Genomic DNA, 7500 nt, shown 5'->3' with positions numbered 1-7500 from the left:
CTATATCACAGTTTGCCGTCATTTAAGGGTCGATTTGTCCTTTACTGGAATAAGAATTAACATGAATATATACATGTACATGTACATTTTGCAGCGCACTCGGCAAAGTCTCTGAATTTTGGCCGTTCCGGCTTAGGTGGCTTTACGCATTCTAACGCAACCTTTTCGAAGCATTACTACAGGCCAGGACGGCCTCTTATCGGCTATTAACATGATTAAAGACAATAAAGTCCCGCCAGTTCAGGTGAAAAAACGCAACATGCATTGTTACAAATTATCTAGTAAACGGCTAAACCTACTTTCCACGTTACATCAAACTGTTTGAGGTGTGTCACCCTCCAGTTCAGATGAAAAAGACGCAACATACATTGTTACAAATTATCTAGTAAACAGCTAAACCTACTTTTCATGTTACATCGAACTGTTTGAGGTGTGCCACCTTGTCTCTCATATACTGGGCTCTGAAATCGTTAATCATTACACATATACTGGAAGTGAAAGCGTTAATCATTACATGAAAGCAGTGAAGAACAGAGGGCTGAGAAATAGTACTAGAGGAACAGTGGTTATTTACTGAGGAACGCTTAAAGGAACAGTGGGCACAGACGGTACAGAGGAACAGTAGGCAGAGAGGAAACTTATGCACCGAGGAACAGTGAGCACAGAGAAACAGTATGCACAGTATATAATGGATAACAGAAGAAGAAACCAGAAGACTAAAAGACAGAGGTTTTAAGGGTTAAGTTACCTTGAATTGGGACGTGGATGCCTCCACTCTATTTACATAGGGAGTCGATATTGTTGACACAACCCAGTTACCTCTTTACTGAAACCCAATGAATTCGTTGAATTAAGGGTGGACCTTTCCTGCACTTTGACAGATCACGAAAAAGTGGTATAGCTTCTTTAAAAACTCCAGCAACAGAGAGGGCAAAGAAAGGTAATACAGTTTGCCAAACTCTTACTGCGAAACTCGAAGATCCGTGAACATTGGTGTGATTATTTATAGTATCCTATTGTGGGTTTTACTCTTCTTAATCACTATACATACAAGGTTGAAACGTCCTTCATATCTGGCTGCTATGTCGTGGATAATGAGACCAAAAGCTCGAGACAGCAGAAAGCAAATCGTTACCTTTAAGAAGATTACGACATTTTTTTTCTTTCCAAGACATGTTTCGATGTTACGAACATCATCGTCAGTTACAGAATATTTGAAAGACCGTTAGGACTATATAACAACTAGGCGAAACATGCATAATTAATTATGATTAAGTGACAAAAATGACATATTTGAGTGAGTTACAAAGTGTTTGAAAGAATGTAAAGCCTAAAGCGTAAGTGTCAGGTGACGTGATGAACTTGTTGGTTTAAATTAGGCTTTTCCCGATTTATATGCATAACCTCCTTAAGTTTAAGTTGAAATTTAGTAGGGGCGGAATCAAGGATTTCGAAACAATCCGCACAGCAAGATTGACGACAACGTTCTGAGCTTAGTAAATGTTTATGAATGTTTCGCCTAGTTGTTATATAGTGCAAACGGTTTTTCAAATATTCTGGAACTCAAGGTGATGTTCGTAACATCAAAACATGTCTTGGAAATTCAAAAATGTCGTAATCTTGTTAAAGATAACGATTTGCTTTCTGCTGTCTCGACCTTTTGATTCCATTATCCACGAAATACAAGGTTCAAGTTTTTCATCAAATGGAGCCCTTTGAAGAAAACAACAAAACTTTTAAGATTATAAGACATGTTTCGACAGAAACTTCTGTCATCTTCAGTTGATTAATGTACAAAGCGTTAGAACTTGAATTTATAAGTAGGAACAAGTGCTTATTATGCTAGTAACAACGGAATGTACATAAAACGTGACAATGTGAGAATTAAAAAGATAGTTTAAGATTTATCTAACGTTTTGTACATTAATCAACTGAAGCTAACAGAAATTTCTGTAAAAACATGTCGTATAATCTTAAAAGTTTTGTCTTTTTTTTTTAAGTTCTGATTTGCCTGCTAATATCAAGATCCTGTGGAAATAGAGCCCTGCTTTAAAACTGAATTTCTTTTTTCCATTCTTTTAAAAGCGCTCCCGGAGACAGGAGATGCGATTCATTCACTTTGTCTTCCTTTGATTGGATCAAGAATTGGACCAAGAATTGTTTGTTGGAAGTTTTTTCACGATCACTAAACAAAAAGTGTGCGATAAACCATAATACTACCCTTTACTAAAAACTTACCTGTTTCCACCTTTTCTCCGGGATTCTCAATGGGTGCTTTGTTTTTCGAAGGAATGAACTACGATATTAATAGCGCTTGTCGACTTCGTCCCAAGTCTTTAAATCATGATGTGGGCGGAACATTCTTCAACTTTGATAGATCACGTGTCTCCGCGTTAATCGAGGGCTTTTGTAATGCTATACCCTCTCGATAATCCTCGACAAATATCAACGATTTATCCGAACAACAAATAATATCACAAACAGCGGGATCGGTAATCAGAATTCGAAGTACCTACATTCAATGTGTTTTAGCGCGAAAGTAGAAATTTGTTTTATTAGTAGTTTTCTTTCTCATTGGTCGCCTTACAGGTGTGATTTTTCGTTTCTTTTGGGTTAATCACTCATTCATTGACCTCTGTCCCCTGCTTCACTCAAAACTGGCGTTTTCAAAGAACTCAACTGGAAATAACTTAAGATTGTAAGTGTTAATAATGATCTTCAAAGGTACTTACTAAAATTTGAACAATTTCCTTATTAAATGAATTCTTCTAGTGATTTATTTGTTGGGTCAAAGATCGAATTGATTTACCTACTCCAGGTTACTTAGGTAATTAGCTGGGCAGATAAGCTCTTTGTGCTTGACGTGTGGGTCTCTATATGTGTTTACGATAGGTTTTTTTTGACCGGGTTTTGGCACCAAATACCTCTTAGATTATAGCAAGGCGTGACCACTGACTGTGAAACCCTATCTGACAGCAGCTTTTTGACTTTGTTTAGCCTGCGCATTCGAGCAGTCAAGCATGCTCTTCATGTACCTCGAACTTCTGGAAGACTTCTAGCAGGCTAGTCTTCGTAGAATAAAACTGTCAGTAACCGTTTGTCAATTGTGGCAACAACAAAAAAAACAGGATTTTTTTTCCTTTCTTCCACCCTTTTTACATTGGAAATCAATATTGTTGACACAACCCAGTCACCTCTTTACTGACACACATTGAATTCATTAACGGTGGACCATTCCTGCACTTTGACAGATCACGAAAAAGTGGTATAGCTTCTTTAAAAACTCCAGCAACAGAGAGGGCAAAGAAAGGTAATACAGTTTGCCAAATTCTTACTGCGAAACTCGAAGATCCGTGAACATTGGTGTGATTATTTATAGTATCCTATTGTGGGTTTTACTCTTCTTAATCACTATACATACAAGGTTGAAACGTCCTTCATATCTGGCTGCTATGTCGTGGATAATGAGACCAAAAGCTCGAGACAGCAGAAAGCAAATCGTTACCTTTAAGAAGATTACGACATTTTTTTTCTTTCCAAGACATGTTTCGATGTTACGAACATCATCGTCAGTTACAGAATATTTGAAAGACCGTTAGGACTATATAACAACTAGGCGAAACATGCATAATTAATTATGATTAAGTGACAAAAATGACATATTTGAGTGAGTTACAAAGTGTTTGAAAGAATGTAAAGCCTAAAGCGTAAGTGTCAGGTGACGTGATGAACTTGTTGGTTTAAATTAGGCTTTTCCCGATTTATATGCATAACCTCCTTAAGTTTAAGTTGAATTTTAGTAGGGGCGGAATCAAGGATTTCGAAACAATCCGCACAGCAAGATTGACGACAACGTTCTGAGCTTAGTAAATGTTTATGAATGTTTCGCCTAGTTGTTATATAGTGCAATCGATTTTTCAAATATTCTGAAACTCAAGGTGATGTTCGTAACATCAAAACATGTCTTGGAAATTCAAAAATGTCGTAATCTTGTTAAAGATAACGATTTGCTTTCTGCTGTCTCGACCTTTTGATTCCATTATCCACGAAATACAAGGTTCAAGTTTTTCATCAAATGGAGCCCTTTGAAGAAAACAACAAAACTTTTAAGATTATAAGACATGTTTCGACAGAAACGTCTGTCATCTTCAGTTGATTAATGTACAAAGCGTTAGAACTTGAATTTATAAGTAGGAACAAGTGCTTATTATGCTAGTAACAACGGAATGTACATAAAACGTGACAATGTGAGAATTAAAAGGATAGTTTAAGATTTATCTAACGTTTTGTACATTAATCAACTGAAGCTAACAGAAATTTCTGTAAAAACATGTCGTATAATCTTAAAAGTTTTGTCTTTTTTTTTTTAAGTTCTGATTTGCCTGCTAATATCAAGATCCTGTGGAAATAGAGCCCTGCTTTAAAACTGAATTTCTTTTTTCCATTCTTTTAAAAGCGCTCCCGGAGCCAGGAGATGCGATTCATTCACTTTGTCTTCCTTTGATTGGATCAAGAATTGGACCAAGAATTGTTTGTTGGAAGTTTTTTCACGATCACTAAACAAAAAGTGTGCGATAAACCATAATACTACCCTTTATTAAAAACCTACCTGTTTCCACCTTTTCTCCGGGATTCTCAATGGGTGCTTTGTTTTTCGAAGGAATGAACTACGATATTAATAGCGCTTGTCGACTTCGTCCCAAGTCTTTAAATCATGATGTGGGCGGAACATTCTTCAACTTTGATAGATCACGTGTCTCCGCGTTAATCGAGGGCTTTTGTAATGCTATACCCTCTCGATAATCCTCGACGAATATCAACGATTTATCCGAACAACAAATAATATCACAAACAGCGGGATCGGTAATCAGAATTCGAAGTACCTACATGCAATGTGTTTTAGCGCGAAAGTAGAAATTTGTTTTATTAGTAGTTTTCTTTCTCATTGGTCGCCTTACAGGTGTGATTTTTCGTTTCTTTTGGGTTAGTCACTCATTCATTGACCTCTGTCCCCTGCCTCACTCAAAACTGGCGTTTTCAAAGAACTCAACTGGAAATAACTTAAGATTGTAAGTGTTAATAATGATCTTCAAAGGTACTTACTAAAATTTGACCAATTTCCTTATTAAATGAATTCTTCTAGTGATTTATTTGTTGGGTCAAAGATCGAATTGATTTACCTACTCCAGGTTACTTATGTAAACAGCTGGGCAGATAAGCTCTTTGTGCTTGACGTGTGGGTCTCTATATGTGTTTACGATAGGTGTTTTTGACCGAGTTTTGGCACCAAATACCTCTTAGATTATAGCAAGGCGTGACCACTGACTGTGAAACCCTATCTGACAGCAGCTTTTTGACTTTGTTTAGCCTGCGCATTCGAGCAGTCAAGCATGCTCTTCATGTACCTCGAACTTCTGGAAGCCTTCTAGCAGGCTAGTCTTCGTAGAATAAAACTGTCAGTAACCGTTTGTCAATTGTGGCAACAACAAAAAAACAGGATTTTTTTTCCTTTCTTCCACCCTTTTTACATTGGAAATCATTATTGTTGACACAACCTAGTCACCTCTTTACTGACACCCATTGAATTCATTAACGGTGGACCATTCCTGCACTTTGACAGATCACGAAAAAGTGGTATAGCTTCTTTAAAAACTCCAGCAACAGAGAGGGCAAAGAAAGGTAATACAGTTTGCCAAATTCTTACTGCGAAACTCGAAGATCCGTGAACATTGGTATCCTATTGTGGGTTTTACTCTTCTTAATCACTATACATTCAAGGTTGAAACGTCCTTCATATCTGGCTGCTATGTCGTGGATAATGGGACCAAAAGCTCGAGACAGCAGAAAGCAAATCGTTACCTTTAAGAAGATTACGACAATTTTTTTCTTTCCAAGACATGTTTCGATGTTACGAACATCATCGTCAGTTACAGAATATTTGAAAGACCGTTAGGACCATATAACAACTAGGCGAAACATGCATAATTAATTATGATTAAGTGACAAAAATGACATATTTGAGTGAGTTACAAAGTGTTTGAAAGAATGTAAAGCCTAAAGCGTAAGTGTCAGGTGACGTGATGAACTTGTTGGTTTAAATTAGGCTTTTCCCGATTTATATGCATAACCTCCTTAAGTTTAAGTTGAAATTTAGTAGGGGCGGAATCAAGGATTTCGAAACAATCCGCACAGCAAGATTGACGACAACGTTCTGAGCTTAGTAAATGTTTATGAATGTTTCGCCTAGTTGTTATATAGTGCAAACGATTTTTCAAATATTCTGGAACTCAAGGTGATGTTCGTAACATCAAAACATGTCTTGGAAATTCAAAAATGTCGTAATCTTGTTAAAGATAACGATTTGCTTTCTGCTGTCTCGACCTTTTGATTCCATTATCCACGAAATACAAGGTTCAAGTTTTTCATCAAATGGGGTCCTTTAAAGAAAACGACAAAACTTTTAAGATTATAAGACATGTTTCGACAGAAACTTCTGTCATCTTCAGTTGATTAATGTACAAAGCGTTAGAACTTGAATTTATAAGTAGAAACAAGTGCTAATTATGCTAGTAACAACGGAATGTACATAAAACGTGACAATGTGAGAATTAAAAGGATAGTTTAAGATTTATTTAACGTTTTGTACATTAATCAACTGAAGCTAACAGAAATTTCTGTCGAAACATGTCGTATAATCTTAAAAGTTTTGTCTTTTTTTTTAAAGTTCTGATTTGCCTGCTAATATCAAGATCCTGTGGAAATAGAGCCCTGCTTTAAAACTGAATTTGTTTTTTCTATTCTTTTACAAGCGCTCGCGGAGCCAGGAGATGCGATTCATTCACTTTGTCTTCCTTTGATTGGATCAAGAATTGGACCAAGAATTGTTTGTTGGAAGTTTTTTCATGATCACTAAACAAAAAGTGTGCGATAATAAACCATAATACTACCCTTTACTAAAAACCTACCTGTTTCCACCTTTTCTCGGGGATTCTCAATGGGTGCTTTGTTTTTCGAAGGAATTAACTACGATATTAATAGCGCTTGTCGACTTCGTCCCAAGTCTTTAAATCATGATGTGGGCGGAACATTCTTTAACTTTGATAGATCACGTGTCTCTGCGTTAATCGAGGGCTTTTGTAATGCTATACCCTCTCGATAATCCTCGACGAATATCAACGATTTATCCGAACAACAAATAATATCACAAACAGCGGGATCGGTAATCAGAATTCGAAGTACCTACATGCAATGTGTTTTAGCGCGAAAGTAGAAATTTGTTTTATTAGTAGTTTTCTTTCTCATTGGTCGCCTTACAGGTGTGATTTTTCGTTTCTTTTGGGTTAGTGACTCATCCAATGACCTCTGTCCCCTGCTTCACTCAAAACTGGCGTTTTCAAAGAACGCAACTGGAATTACCTTAAGATTTTAAGTGTTGATAATGATCTTCAAAGGTACTTACTAAAATTTGAACAAAGTTCCTTATTAAATGAATTCTTCTAG

At 36.6% G+C, this 7500-nt stretch overlaps 1 protein-coding gene across 2 annotated transcripts in view; it reads right to left on the bottom strand.

Annotated features, from left to right (window-relative positions):
• Positions 1–7067, bottom strand: part of LOC138056480 (uncharacterized) — a 15472-nt gene extending 8405 nt beyond the window's left edge. Inside the window, exon 1 of one of the 2 annotated variants that reach the window (XM_068902283.1) lies at positions 6966–7067. The gene's annotated coding sequence lies outside the window, so the exon portion shown is untranslated. Of the gene's footprint in view, positions 1–2238; positions 2375–6965 lie in introns of those variants that run through there. The other variant, XM_068902282.1, reaches the window with a different exon arrangement.
• Positions 7068–7500: the final 433 nt, after the last annotated feature.

This window comes from Montipora capricornis, chromosome 7 (assembly GCF_036669925.1).
Source record: "Montipora capricornis isolate CH-2021 chromosome 7, ASM3666992v2, whole genome shotgun sequence".
Lineage (NCBI taxonomy): Eukaryota > Metazoa > Cnidaria > Anthozoa > Scleractinia > Acroporidae > Montipora > Montipora capricornis.
The sequence above is the reverse complement of the archived record's forward strand: the minus strand, read 5'-3'. Positions and strand labels throughout refer to the sequence as shown.